At 46.8% G+C, this 14,695-nt stretch overlaps 1 non-coding gene across 1 annotated transcript; it reads right to left on the bottom strand.

The window, feature by feature from the left end:
• Positions 1-6,123: 6,123 nt before the first annotated feature.
• Positions 6,124-6,287, bottom strand: LOC113890633. The gene has a single exon (XR_003510588.1). It is a non-coding gene; the product is annotated as a U1 spliceosomal RNA (small nuclear RNA).
• Between the last annotated feature and the right edge of the window lie 8,408 nt (positions 6,288-14,695).

Here is a 14,695-nt window from a genome sequence, read left to right as displayed (position 1 = left end):
TCCATCACCTCCACTAGCTTTGTTCGTAGTGATGCTTCCTAAGGCCCACTTGACTACACACTCCAGGATGTCCGGCTCTAGGTCAGTGATCACCCCATCGTGGTTATCTGGGTCATGAAGATCTCTTTGTATAGTTCTTCTGTGTATTCTTGCCACCTCTTCTTAATATCTTCTGCTCCTGTTAGGCCCATACCGTTCTGTGCTTAATTGTGTCCATCCATGCATGAAATGTTCCCTGGTAGCTCTAATTTTCTTGAAGAGATCTCTAGTCTTTCCCTGAGGAAGGCGTTCTTATCTCTCCTTGCTATTCTTTGGAACTCTGCATTCAGATGGGTATATCTTTCCTTTTCTCCTTTGCCTTTCGCTTCCTTTCTTTTCTCAGCTATTTGTAAGGCCTCCTCAGACAACCATTTTGCCTTTTTGCATTTCTTTTTCTGGCGATGGTTTTGATCACTGCCTCCTGTACAGTGTTACGAACCTCCGCCCACAGTTCTTCAGGCACTCTGTCTAAATATATGTATGTAAGAAAATAAGCTGCCACCCGTAGTCCCGACCCCCGGAATTAACTACTGTTATTCTAAGTTTGGCAAAACATATATATGCTTAGTTTATAAAATTAAAATGATGCAGAAAATACAAATATGTAAAACTTTGAGACATGTTAAATTCAAAAATAACTTCTGTTAAGGTAGTTCATATTGACGGAGTCATTTCGGTATATCACAGAGAGAGAAAAATACATCGTAGCTCAGTTGGTAAAGAATCTGCCCGCAATGCAGGACACCCGGGTTTGATTCCTGGGTCGGGACGATCCCTGGAGAAGGAAATGGCAACCCTCTCCAGTATTCTTGCCTGGAGAATCCCATGGACAGAGGAGCCTGGCAGGCTACAGTCCACGGGGTCACAAGAGTTGGACACGACTTAGTGACTAAACCACCCACCATACTTTTATAAAATAGAGCTCTTATAGATCGATTTTTAAGCATTCAACTTAATAGTGCATAAATTTCATGGAAGAAAAATAAAGAAAAATGAAGAAATGGGATCAATTCCACTTTCTCCCATAACAAGTTTCCCTAAGGCATAATGTAATTGAATTTCTCCCTTCTCTCTCTCTCTCTCTTCTCATTGTGTATATAAATCAAACGTCTTAAGGTATATATAAATAATATAACGCATATAATATATGACTTTACATATATTACTGCACTATCCTGTTACCTAAAAATTATATGAAGTAAAACTCACTGCTTGCAGTGTCCAACTGCGGCTTTTGATGCAGGTCATCATGTGCCTGCTTTGTGGAATTTTGGGTCTAGTACCATGTGGAGGAATGTTTTCCACTGTAAAATGCGTAAAAAAAAAAAAAAAACTGGATGGGGGGGTATTTGTCCAAGCAAGCAATTGGACCATTAGTCCCCCTTTGATGAGCTGATCACATGAGGTGGTAAACAAACTGGCAGATCCTCTCAGCCCAGGAGGTCACTGCTTTCGTCTCTCTTTAGGAAGGTTCACAGTCACTGAAAAGTGTCAGTAACAAATAAAATCACACCCAATCTTTATGCAGTGTTGCTCCCAAAATGCAAGAGCTTAACCCAGTGAAGACATGCAAAGCGCCAAGTGCCCAGGCATGGTCTACAAGTTTTAAGTGGGTTTACTCACTTAATCCTTTCAAAAGGCTTGCATCATGTCATCATCCTCATTTCACATATGAGGAACCTGAGACATAGAAAGGTTAAGTAACTTGTCAAGTCAGTCAGTGAGTGGGATTTGAAAGCAGGAATTTGAACTGAAGCCTTCCTGGCTCCACAGGATATCCTACCAAAGAGGAACCACAAACCGTAAAGATGCTTGACAAGAAATTTAAGTCCGTATATTTCTTTTGAAAAAAACACCCAAGAGGAGTCACGTAACAGGCATTCAGTTCAGTTGCTCAGTCGTGTCCAACAGGCTTCCCCGTCCATCGCCAACTCCCGGAGCTTGCTCAAACTCAAGTCCATCCAGCCAGTGACGCCATCCAACCATCTCGTCCTCTGTCGTCCCCTTCTCCTCCTGCCTTCGATCTTTCCCAGCGACAGGGGCTTTCCAGCGAGTCAGTTCTTCGCATCAGGTGGGCAAAGTATTGGAGCTTCCACTTCAGCATCAGTCCTTCCGAAGAATATTTGGGGCTGATTTCCTTTACGATTGACTGGTTGGGTCTCCTTGCAGTCCAAGGGACTCTCAGAGTCTTCTCCAACACCACCGTTCAAAGCTTCAGTTCTTCGGCACTCTGCTTTCTTGATGGTCCAACTCTCACATCCATACACGACTACTGGAAAAACCATAGCTTTGACTAGACAGACCTTTGTTGGCCACTGCTGAGTGTTTCCAAATTTGCCGGAATAATGAGTGTAGCACTTTCACGGCATCATCTTTTAGGATTTGAAATAGCTCAGCTGGAATTCCATCACCTCCACTAGCTTTGTTCGTAGTGATGCTTCCTAAGGCCCACTTGACTACACACTCCAGGATGTCCGGCTCTAGGTCAGTGATCACACCATCGTGGTTATCTGGGTCATGAAGATCTCTTTTGTATAGTTCTTCTGTGTATTCTTGCCACCTCTTCTTAATATCTTCTGCTCCTGTTAGGCCCATACCGTTTCTGTGCTTAATTGTGTCCATCCATGCATGAAATGTTCCCTTGGTAGCTCTAATTTTCTTGAAGAGATCTCTAGTCTTTCCCTGAGGAAGGCGTTCTTATCTCTCCTTGCTATTCTTTGGAACTCTGCATTCAGATGGGTATATCTTTCCTTTTCTCCTTTGCCTTTCGCTTCCTTTCTTTTCTCAGCTATTTGTAAGGCCTCCTCAGACAACCATTTTGCCTTTTTGCATTTCTTTTTCTTGGCGATGGTTTTGATCACTGCCTCCTGTACAGTGTTACGAACCTCCGCCCACAGTTCTTCAGGCACTCTGTCTAAATATATGTATGTAAGAAAATAAGCTGCCACCCGTAGTCCCGACCCCCGGAATTAACTACTGTTATTCTAAGTTTTGGCAAAACATATATATGCTTAGTTTATAAAATTAAAATGATGCAGAAAATACAAATATGTAAAACTTTGAGACATGTTAAATTCAAAAATAACTTCTGTTAAGGTAGTTACATATTGACGGAGTCATTTCGGTATATCAACAGAGAGGAAAAAAATACATCGTAGCTCAGTTGGTAAAGAATCTGCCCGCAATGCAGGACACCCGGGTTTGATTCCTGGGTCGGGACGATCCCCTGGAGAAGGAAATGGCAACCCTCTCCAGTATTCTTGCCTGGAGAATCCCATGGACAGAGGAGCCTGGCAGGCTACAGTCCACGGGGTCACAAGAGTTGGACACGACTTAGTGACTAAACCACCACCATACTTTTATAAAATAGAGCTCTTATAGATTCTATTTTTAAGCATTCAACTTAATAGTGCATAAATTTCATGGAAGAAAAATAAAGAAAAATGAAGAAATTGTTGAACTTTCAATTAAATTGTCTACACGAGAGATGCTTTTCTGAAAGGATTCCCTAAGGCTTATAATAATAATTTAATTAAGACATTAAATTTGGGAATGATTCTTCTCATTACTTTTAAAAATCAAACGTCTTAAGGTATAATTTGAAAATAATACAACGCATCCATTTCAAGTTTGATGACTTTTGACAAACGAACGTACCCATGGAACCACTATCCTGTTCAAGGAAAAAGAATATCTCCAGAAGTCCAGACTGTCCTCTGTGCCCCTTTGCAGTCAGTCCCCCTGCGGCTCCCTGACGCAGGTCATCAGTGATCTCGGTCCTGTCTCTGTGGATCGATTTTTCAGTTCTCGAAATTCACATAAATGGAACCACAGAGTATGTTCTTTTCCCCTCACTCAGCATGATGCGTTTGAGAGTAATCCAGACTGTTGCCATGTATCAGGTATTTGTACCACTTTAGCGAGGAGTACTATTCCTTTGAGTGAATATGTCACAATCCTATATATCTATTCACCTCATGATGGACATTTGAAATGTTTTCAATTTGGGGACTATTACGAACAAAGCTGCTACAAGCAAGTCCCTTTTTGTGGGCTTATGCTTTACAAATTCCATTTACATTTTTAAAATTCTTTAATACGAATTTACTTTGAATGGATGTTACATTCACAAAGACAATTTATTGCAGAGTTACAAGTTCATCTTTGATTGTTTCCTATCAGGACATAATCCATTCAAAGTAATATAAGCCACAGGTGTATTTTTGATTATCCCATTTAATCTACACAAGAACTTTATGAAGTACTTTATGACTATTACTTTCATATGACACTTGCAAAATTGGCCTAGCAAATGGGAGTCGGCCCAAGGTCAAACCGGAAGGCCAGTGGTGGCAACATGATTGAAAAGGAGGCCCCACCCCGCACCCCCCGGAAGCTGCGTTCCTAACTGCAGACCCACCCCCAATGTCTTCCTAATAACCTCGGTGTGTCTGACAGGCCTGGAAACCAATACCCAAGCCGGTCCTCCTCACGGTATTGTTTACTGATCGGCTTCTTTGGGTCAGAAACTCCTCCATCAGGGGTCCAGAGCCTAACGGCGTGCACAACCTTGAGGGTGAGGAAATCTGTTAAACACTCCTGAAACCGGTTTTCTCATCGGTTCAGTTCAGTCGCTCATTCGTGTCCGACTCTTTGCGACCCCATGAATCGCAGCCCGCCAGGCCTCCCTGTCCATCACCATCTCCCGGAGTTCACTCAAACTCACGTCCATCGAGTCGCTGATGCCATCCAGCCATCTCATCCTCTGTCGTCCCCTTCTCCTCCTGCCCCCAATCCCTCCCAGCATCAGAGTCTTTTCCAACGAGTCAACTCTTCGCATGAAGTGGCCAAAGTACTAGCGTTTCAGCTTTAGCATCATCATTCCTTCCAAAGAACACCCAGGGCTGATCTCCTTCAGAATGGACTGGTTGGATCTCCTTGCAGTCCAAGGGACTCTCAAGAGTCTTCTCCAACACCACAGTTCAAAAAGCATCAATTCTTCGGCGCATCAGTAAGCCACTAAAAATTAACCTTGGTCTTGGTGCAGATATTTCATATTTGAGCAAGGAAATCTCCCGCTGTTGGGGAGATAGAGTAGGATGTTCTACTTTCACTTTCAATGATCTAGATCCTCGATCTGCATCCTGTGTGCTTTTTGGTTAGTTTTCTTTGCATCACCCCACTCCCAGCACCTCCTCCGATCTCAGAGGCTTCTTGGGGCTGAGCGGATGGACGCGTGCGGTCCCCGAGGCAGCCACGAGGGGGAGGACAGCCCTTCCCGCCATGGTCCTGCCTTTTCTGTTTGGCCCAGTGGTTTCTATTTGCCAGCAGGACTTTGTGAATCAGAAGTGAGCACAACACATCCTGAGAAAGGGGTTGTCGAATAGCCCACAAAACTGCCGACAACTCGACCTGGGGTTTTCTTCTAATCTGTAGTTCAATGTTTTCACATAGGAAGAAAAGGAAAACTACTTTTGACCGAAAGAAAAGAACAAAACAGAACAAAAAAACGTTAGGTGCGACTTCTACTGCCATTTAAGAAGGGATGTTAAGGAGGTTTCCTAGTTTGCCAACTACTGAAGCATGTCAGGTGCACAATCGAGGCTGAAACAGACGTACGGCTTTCTGACTGGGAAGGTAACAGGAGAAGGCCTAGAGAGAAAAGGCGGGGGTGAAGAGAGAACTGGATCCAGACACGCGAAGAGGCCGCTTGGGGTGAGAAGGGGTGGGTGGGATGGTATTTAAGCACTATCTCCAGGAAAGACTAGTGCGTGCAAAGTAAGCAAGGCAACTGACCACGCAAGACCTGAAGCCTCCGAAAGCAGGACACGGGTGGGAAAACAGGTAGTAGCAGAGCCGCCCAAGACCGGCAGACTTCGAGAAGTCCGCCACGCGGCGCCATCCTGATTTCGTGGGCCTAGCCCAGAAAACGGACCTCTCTGGCTGTATCTCGCGCCTCAGGAAAGTCTCTCGACAAGCGAAAAGACGGTCCTGGTACTCTTTATTGAGCAACCACATTCAACAACACTCCTAAGGTTACAACTACAGACCACTGTTACCTGCTTTTAGCCACAAAGAATAAACCAGGGGAAAGCGCGAACGCAGTCCCCCACTACCACAAATTATGCAGTCGAGTTTCCCACATTTGGGGAAATCGCAGGGGTCAGCACATCCGGACTGCAATGGATAAGCCTCGCCCTGGGAAAACCACCTTCGTGATCATGGTATCTCCCCTGCCAGGTAAGTATGAGTTGCCCGCCTGCCGCCCCACCGCAACCTCAGACGCCCTGCACTGTACACACACGCTCACTTTCCTCCCCGCATCCCCGACCCTTCTTGGACCTTCCACACAGCGCACCCACGCACTTTCAAGCAGAAACTCCTCAGTTCTCTCCCACGCCACGGGAGACCGTATCGTGTTTCAGCACCAGCTGACGGCCCAGCAGCCCCTGCGCTCGGGTATCTACATACGACACGCCTCGTCCGTGACGTCACGGGAACCCGCGCTTCCCTCCAGCCCACGCCCTGCCCTAGGCCCCGCCTCCCTCCTCCCACGGCGTTCGGCCCGGCCAACCGGCCGGCGGGCGCCCTCTGGGGGAAGCGACGTCCGCCTCCCGCTCCTGTTCTCCCACCCGCTACGTGTTGGGACCCGGCGCGCTCGGCTGCCTGCCTAACTTTTTGTCCTGCCCAGCCCCGGTCTGGCGGTCGGCTGAAGCCTGTACACCTTTTTTCAAATAACGGCGTTCAATGGGGAGAACGGAACATTTAGCAGTCCAGGGGAAACCGGTTCCTTTCAAATCCAGTTGTCTTTGTGATGTAATATTGTGTGTATGTCTAGTAAAACGCACTAAGCGTCGCGACTGGCCGTGAACTTCTATTTCTTCAGAATTCAATGTCACTGATTGAGAATTTCACTTATGTGTAGCTCAAACATTTTTTATTAGTATTCCTAAATACCTTAGTTTATTTAGTAATTGATGTCTCAGTATCTTATTTTTTTTGAAACTACCTAGTTAATTAATTTACTTCCATCAGTTAAGTCTCAGCACAACTCTAGGACTTTACCAAATATCTGGAAAGATCATTTGAAGTAGACATCTCTAAAATATAATTTTTTTTAAGAGCTTACCCAAAGCTCTTATCTCATTTACATTTACTTTAAGCTTTCATCATATCAAGTTATTTTCCTCGCAAAAGATATAATAGGGTCTTACTTATTGAACCTAGGTACAATAAAGTTCAAAATTGGGAAAGGAGTATGTCAAGGCTGTAAAATATTGTCTCCCTGCTTATTTAACTTATATGCAGAGTACATCATGCAAAGTGCCAGGCTTTATGCCTCACAAGATGGAGTCAAGATTGCCCAGAGAAACATCAACAACCTCAGATATGCAGATGATACCACTCTGAAGGCAGAAAGCAAAGAGGAACTAAAGAGCCTCTTGATGAGGATGAAAGAGGATAGTGACAAAACTGGCTTAAAAACAACTTTTTTTTTTAACATTCAAAAAACTAAGATCGTGGCATCTGGTCCCATCACTTCATGGCAAATAGATGGGGAAAAAGTGGAAACCATGGCAGATTTTATTTTCTTGTGCTCCAAAATCACTGCGGACGGTGACTGAGAGCCAGAAGAACCGGCGGTTTCGATTTGTGGGTGCTGGGTAAGACTCTTGAGAGTCCTCTGGACAGCAAGGAAATCCAACCAGTCAATCCTAAAGGAAATCAACTCTGAGATTAACAAAACTATGCAGATGACAACACCCTCATGGCAGAAAGCGACGAAGAACTGAAGAGCCGCTTGATGACAGTGAAAGAGGAGGGTGAAAAAGTTGGCTTAAAACTCAACATTCAGAAAACTAAGATCGTGGCATCTGGTCCCATCACTTCATGGCACATAGAGGGGAAACAGTGACAGACTTTATTTTGGGGGGAGGGGGGCTCCAAAACCACTGCAGATGGTGACTGCAGCCATGACATTAAAAGACGCTTGCTCCTTGGAAGAAAAGCTATGAGCAACCTAGACCGCATGTTAAAAAGCGGAGACATTACTTGCCAACAAAGGTCCGTCTAGTCAAAAGCTATGGTTTTTCCAGTAGTCGTGTATGGATGTGAGAGCTGGACCATCAGGAAAGCTGAGCGCCAAAGAAACGATGCTTTTGAACTGTGGTGTTGGAGGAGACTCTTGAGAGTCCCTTGGACTGCAAGGAGATCCAACCAGTCCATCCTAAAGGAGATCAGTCCTGGGTGTTCACTGGAAGGACTGGTGCTGAAGCTGAAGCTCCAATACTTTGGCCACCTGATGCGAAGAACTGACTCGCTGGAAAAGCCCCTGACGCTGGGAAAGATTGAAGGCAGGAGGAGAAGGGGACGGCAGAGGACAAAATGGTTGGATGGCATCACCGACTCAATGGACATGAGTTTGAGTAAACTCCCGGAGTTGGCGATGGACAGGGAGGCCTGGTGTGCTACAGTCCATGGGGCTGCAAAGAGTCGGACACGACTGAGTGACTGAACTAACAAAAATATACACACTCAAGTAGAACGAACTTTAATGCTGACATTAACAAAAATACAGGCTCAATTATAATGGCTTCTTTGCAGGGGCAACCTCCTCTCCCCTGTCAGGTCAACAGTTTAAGGAAGCCCTCCCAAAGTTAACCTGGTTCCTTCCCTATCTAGGCCCTTTAACGGCTATTGTTGTTCTCCTTTTTAGCCCTTGTTTAACACTGTTGTGGAATCCGGAGTCGCAAAACACACCTCAGGGGACACTCAAGACAGTGGAGTACAGTTTATTACGCCAGGGGGCCCAAGGGCAATCAGTTCCCAGCAAGGACCCTGATGTTTCTGAGAGGCCCAGTTTTAAACCCCCCACTGCGTGACTGGTTACATGGTAGCCACCTCTTTGTTGTGTGTGATTGAGTTTTACAACAAGTAGGTGTTAGGAGAACAAACAATTAAGGTTAAAGGGGGGGAACAATGGTTTATACCTCAAGGGGGCGGGGGGTGTCTCCATGGTTAATCTAACAGGGGCTGCCTGACCTCGACTACAATCTCTGTTTGTCATCTGTAGGGAGGGAAGTCTTCAGGAGACCTGGTTTTCACTAGCAACGGTTTCCTCACAGGCACAGTTCACATCCAGTCTTTAAGATGGATAACAGGCTTCAAGATGAAGTAAGTCTCTCCTGCTTTCCTCACACTGGTCCAAACATTCCTCCCTTTTGATGCTCATCTTATCTTTAATGAGAGGCATCAGTCATGGGTAAGTATCGCACACGGGGACTATGTAACTAACTGCGGCAGTGAAGAAGGAATTCATAGGGCCTGGACTCCATCTTAGGCCTGTTCATGCTGATCATGCTCGGCCACCTTTCCAGTGGACTCTGAACTCTGTGTTTAGTGCCTATGAACACAACAACAGAAGGATAAGACCCCCTCCAGACAGGGGAACCTTGAAGAGCGTATCTAGGTTACTCATCGCCTAAGAGGAAACATACACTAGTCACCCCTTCCTCCAGACAGGCCATAAATTTTTCTGTATCTATCGGAGTGTAACCTCGGGTTTATTGATTATTGGCTAATTGTTTGACTGTTTGAGCACATGAGCACATAGCACGTGAATGATGGGGTTATTGGGATTGTATTTTCCTTGGTTTATGTAAGTCTCAAGGAATTTGGAGTGGTGGGTTCAGACACGAACACATGGGGTATAAAAGATTTTCACAAATGCTGGTCAGGGTCCTTGGCTAAGAGGAGACTCTGCCTTGGGCCCGCCGGTGCAATAAACTGCACTCCACTATCCGCATTGTCCTTCTGAGTGAGTTTGTTTCCTGGAACGTGTGGCTACAACATTTGATGCATTGGCCAAGAATCTCCTCACTTTGAGGAGACAGGTCTCATTTGAGGCCACCCTGAGGCTTTGTGGCTTGATTCTCCTAGAGCAGGGCAGGTGCCTTGCCCCTCTAGAAGAATTCAGCCTTTCAACGCCCGGTTTCTTCACTTTGGCAGGTAGTGAACGGCAGCAAGGGAACTGAGCGCTCAGGTGAGGAGGAACCCACCCGGCAGGGTGAAAGAGGGGGCCTCATCACCCCCCTGGGAGGGACTAGAAGGGGCACGGACCCACAGGGCCCTCCAATAGGCAGGCAGCAGCGATTGCTTGGTATACAGGTCTCCGAGTGTGCTACGGTTTAGGAAGGAAATTTGTGAAGGTCATTTAGGAGGTGTGTCCATGCTGTCTCAGGGAAAATTATTACCAGTGATCGCCAGGGGGTTTTTAGGATAGGAAACTGGTCCTTGTATGCTCATATTCTGCCCTCCCCCAGGAGGTGTCACATCTGCTGTGAAATTCTTGACCTCAGAATTGTTAGACTAGAAGGAAGGGGATACATAATGAATTGGCTTTGCCGGAGATGGCCTGGGACATGGGATATTTAACCCATCTGTGCTTTTATCCGCACCTGATCAAGCCCACCAAGGCAGAACGGACTTGAAGGGAGAAACAGTCTTGGACCATGTGGTGGTCTGGTTCGGCTGTGCTGACTGGCAAGTGAAGGCCTGCCGATCCCCCTTCTTCCTCTGAGATCTGTCAGGTAAGGCTCTTCTCACCCCAATTAAGAAGGAGGCAGAATGGCAATTTAAGTGTCATTGATTGGAAATATCAGAAGTACATAGGGTACTGAGAACTTCGTAGACAGAACGAAAAGGAAAAGTAGAAGAAGGTCCGAGAAGGTAAGCAAGATGGGAGGAAGTTAATCTAAGGCAACTGTATTAGAGTGCATGATTAAAAATTCTAAGAAGAGATTAGGAGAAGACTATGGGGTGAAGATGAAGCCTAACCGCCTCCACATACTCTGTGAGGTCGAATGGCCCCTTATGGGAGTAGGGAGGCCACCAGAGAACACCATGAACTTAAAAATAGTGGAAGCAGTCTGTACAGTAGTCACAGGAGAGCCAGGACACCTGGATCAACATCCATATATTGACTCATGGCTGGGGTTAGCTCAAGACCCTCCTACTTGGACAAGGTTCTGTATCCAGAAGGGAAAGGGGAAAATATTAATGGCACAAAAAATGACTGATGATAAAAAAGGAAATTCTACAGAATTTGGACGGGGACGACCTGACCCCTCCCCCATACTGGATAATGATGCTCATGCCTCCCAGTGCTCCACCAGGACCGGAGGCTGCCTTAATGCCCAATCCAGGGCCAGGTGAAGTCCTGCAGCAGCCACTGCTCCTCCACCAGCTCTCCCCGGGGTCATAGAGCCGCCACCTCGTCCGGCTCCGATCCCGGTGACAGAAGCCTCTGGCCAGCACTTCCAGGATCCGGCTCCAGCCAACCACCCAAGCTATATCCACCTCTCCCAGTGAGTACTGACAAGAAGGGGAGGGAGATGTTGGAATTAAGCAGAGACTGCGCTCTGCCAGAGAGCTGGAGGGAACAAAAGAGAACAGACAAGAGATTTGCAATGCTAGCTGCTGCTCTGGGAAAGTCTATCTCGGGCTCTCCTGAAAACCTCCTCTGCCCCAGGGACAGGACAGTCCTCCAACTGGTCCCAACGGAGGCCCTGGGGCCCCTTTACAGCCAAACCAGTGTGCCTGGTGCGTAGCTTTTGGCCACTGGAAGAATGAATGCCCTAAGGCAAGGAAGGAAGAGGAAGCTCCAGCAGTTGTGGGGCTTGCCGACTTGGAAAGTAAATAGGGCTGCTGGGGCTCAGAGATATCAGGTCCCCGAGAGCCCATGGTAACCTTAAAACTGGGGGACCAAAACATTGACTTCATGGTGGATACAGGAGCAGAACTGTCGGTAGTAACAAAACCTGTGGCACCACTGTCCAAAAAGACTACTGCTGTAACTGGGGTATTGGGAGAAGACATGACTAAATCATTTTGCCAGCCCAGAAAATGTCAGATGGTGGGGGAGCACCGAGTGATTCATGAATTCCTCTACATTCCTGAGGGCCCAGTACCCCTGTTGGGAAGAGACTTGCTCTCCAAACTAGGAGCACAAGTGACTTTCTCCCCTGAGGAGAGGCCCACCTTCCGGATGGGCACTATGACTTATTTGCTGTCTCTCTCAGTACCACCCCAAGATGAGTGGAGGTTGTATAAGCCTCCGAAGGAAGAACCGGGTGGGCCGGAAGAGCATGAGAGAGAGCTAACTCAATTATTCCCTGAGGTCTGGGTAAGACAAACCCTCCTCCCCGCCAGGCTGGCTAAACATCAAGCCCCAGTGATAATAGAACTCCATCCAGGCACCATCCCTGTTTGATAGCGCCAGTACCCACTACCAATAGAGGCCTGGGCCGGCATACTGCCCCACATCAATAGATTGAAACAAGCGGGCATTCTAGTAGAGTGCCAGTCGGCTTGGAACATGCCGATCCTGCCAGTCAAAAAGGAAGGAAGACAGGACTATAGGCCTGTACAGGATCTCAGGCTAGTCAACCAGGCTACTGTGACTTTACACCCCACTGTTCCAAACCCCTATACCTTACTTAGCCTCCTCCTGCCGAGGACTAAATTTTATACTCGCTTAGACCTCAAGGATGCCTTCTTCTGCGTATGCCTTGCCCCAGTGTCACAGCCCATCTTTGCCTTTGAATGGGAAGATCCAGTCGGGGGCACCAAGCAACAGCTCATCTGGACTCCCCCACAAGGGTTTAAGAACTCCCCAGCCATCTTTGGAGAAGCCTTGACTTCTGACCTGAACTCATTCCATCCAAAAGAGTATGGATGTTGGCTCCTACAATATGGGGATGACCTGCTGCTGGCTGCCGAGACCAAGGAAAAATGCTGGAAAGGGATAAAAGCACTGCTCCAGCTGCTGATGGAAGCAGGTTACTGGGTGTCGAAGAAGAAGGCACAGATCTGCAAGGAGGAGGTCAGGTATCTGGGGTTTGTTTTAAAGAAGGACACAAGGTTCCAGACCTTAGTTGGGTCCTATATACTGATGGCACTAGCCTGATAAAACAAGGACAACGGCTGTCAGGTTAGCCAAAGCGGAAGGGGCCACCAAGACTGAAAAGGGTTGGTGGGAATTGCCAAGTGGCAAATTATTGGTACCGGAGGAGCTGGCAAACAATCTGGTAAGCCAAACACACCAAGCGACCACCTAGGCCATGCTGCCTGCCCACAGGTTAATGCTGTCTCGCGGTGTTCAGACAAAAACCTCTGGGTATTTAGCTGAAAGGCACGCTGCCCTTTGAACACCTGGGAGTGGACTTCACTGAAATGAAACCTCACTGACACTACCATTACCTGCTGATCATGGTATGTACATTCTCAGGATGGTTAGAAGCTTTCCCTACCTGGACTGAAAGAGCATCAGAAGTAGCCCGGTGTCTGCTTAGGGAAATAGTTCCCAGATTTGGACTTCCTACCAGCATTGGTTCGGACAATGACCCGGCTTTTGTAGCTGATTTAGTACAACAACTAAGCAAAACTTTAAACATCAAATGGAAACTGCACACTGCATATAGGCCCAGAGTTCTGAGATGGTGGAGTGAACCAACCAGACATTAAAGAGACTCTCCAAATGGATCATAGAGACTGACTGCTCCTGGGTGGACTTGTTTCCGACGGCTCTGCTCAGACTCAGGATGACCCCACAGTCCCAAGGCTATTCTCCATATGAAATTGTGTATGGGAGGCCCCCTCCCATAATAAAACAGGTGTCAACAAATTTGCCTCAGGTAAGGGGGATAGGATTTCACAGCAGATGGAACTGGGTAAGGTAATAAGTCGGGTAACTAAGTTTGTACAAGAAAGGGTGCCGTTCCCCCTTGGGGAACAGATTCATGAGTTTATGCCTGGTGACCAAGTATGGGTCAAAGATTGGAAACATGATTTGCTAGTCCCTTGGTGAAAGGGCCTTTATGTTATTCTAACTACCCCTGCTGCAGTTAAAGTTGCAGGTATTGTCCCTTGGATCCATCATACGAGGGTGAAGAGAACATACCACGCAGACCCAAAAAACGCTGAGTGGACTGCACAGAGGGACCCCGCTGACCCTCGAGAGACTAAGACCATCCTTAAGAAGAAGGAAAATAAGATCCTGGACGAGCCCCTTCAGGATGAAGCTGCATAATCAACTCCTGCTGCTTGGCCTCATCAACATGATTTTGAATTTAACTTCTGTTTCAACTCACGACAATGTTTTTTTTTATCTCATGGGCACATTCCTACGCAGACCTCCACAACACTTCCAACCGCTGGGTATGTAGGGCTATGCCTCTGTCAGTGATGGAGGGGCTTCCTTGGTGGGTGTCACCACTCTGCCAAGGAGATTTTGAACCACTCTGCTCTTCTCTGGAATGACAAAAAGAGACTTTCCTCTCTCTTGCCAATCATAACCTCTCCTTGCTCTCTTGGTGTAAGACCTACAGTCAATAGACTCGGGTCATGGGGTTACATTTGATATAAATACCAGTGTAACAAAAGCCTAACCTACTTGTTGTAAATCTACCCCGGTAGCCCCGGTAAATCTATCTTATTTACACGCTAGGTGGACAAGATCCGTGTTTCGATGGTATGAGTATATTGCTGCCTTATTCGTACCCTCTATAGGGACAACAGATATCATGATTAATGTAGAGGCCTTGACTAATTTCACAAAACAGGCCCTCCTAGATAGAACAAAAGCCATCCAAGCCTT

Source organism: Bos indicus x Bos taurus, chromosome 3, assembly GCF_003369695.1.
Source record: "Bos indicus x Bos taurus breed Angus x Brahman F1 hybrid chromosome 3, Bos_hybrid_MaternalHap_v2.0, whole genome shotgun sequence".
Classification (NCBI taxonomy): domain Eukaryota; kingdom Metazoa; phylum Chordata; class Mammalia; order Artiodactyla; family Bovidae; genus Bos; species Bos indicus x Bos taurus.
This window is presented reverse-complemented; position numbering and strand designations above follow the sequence as displayed.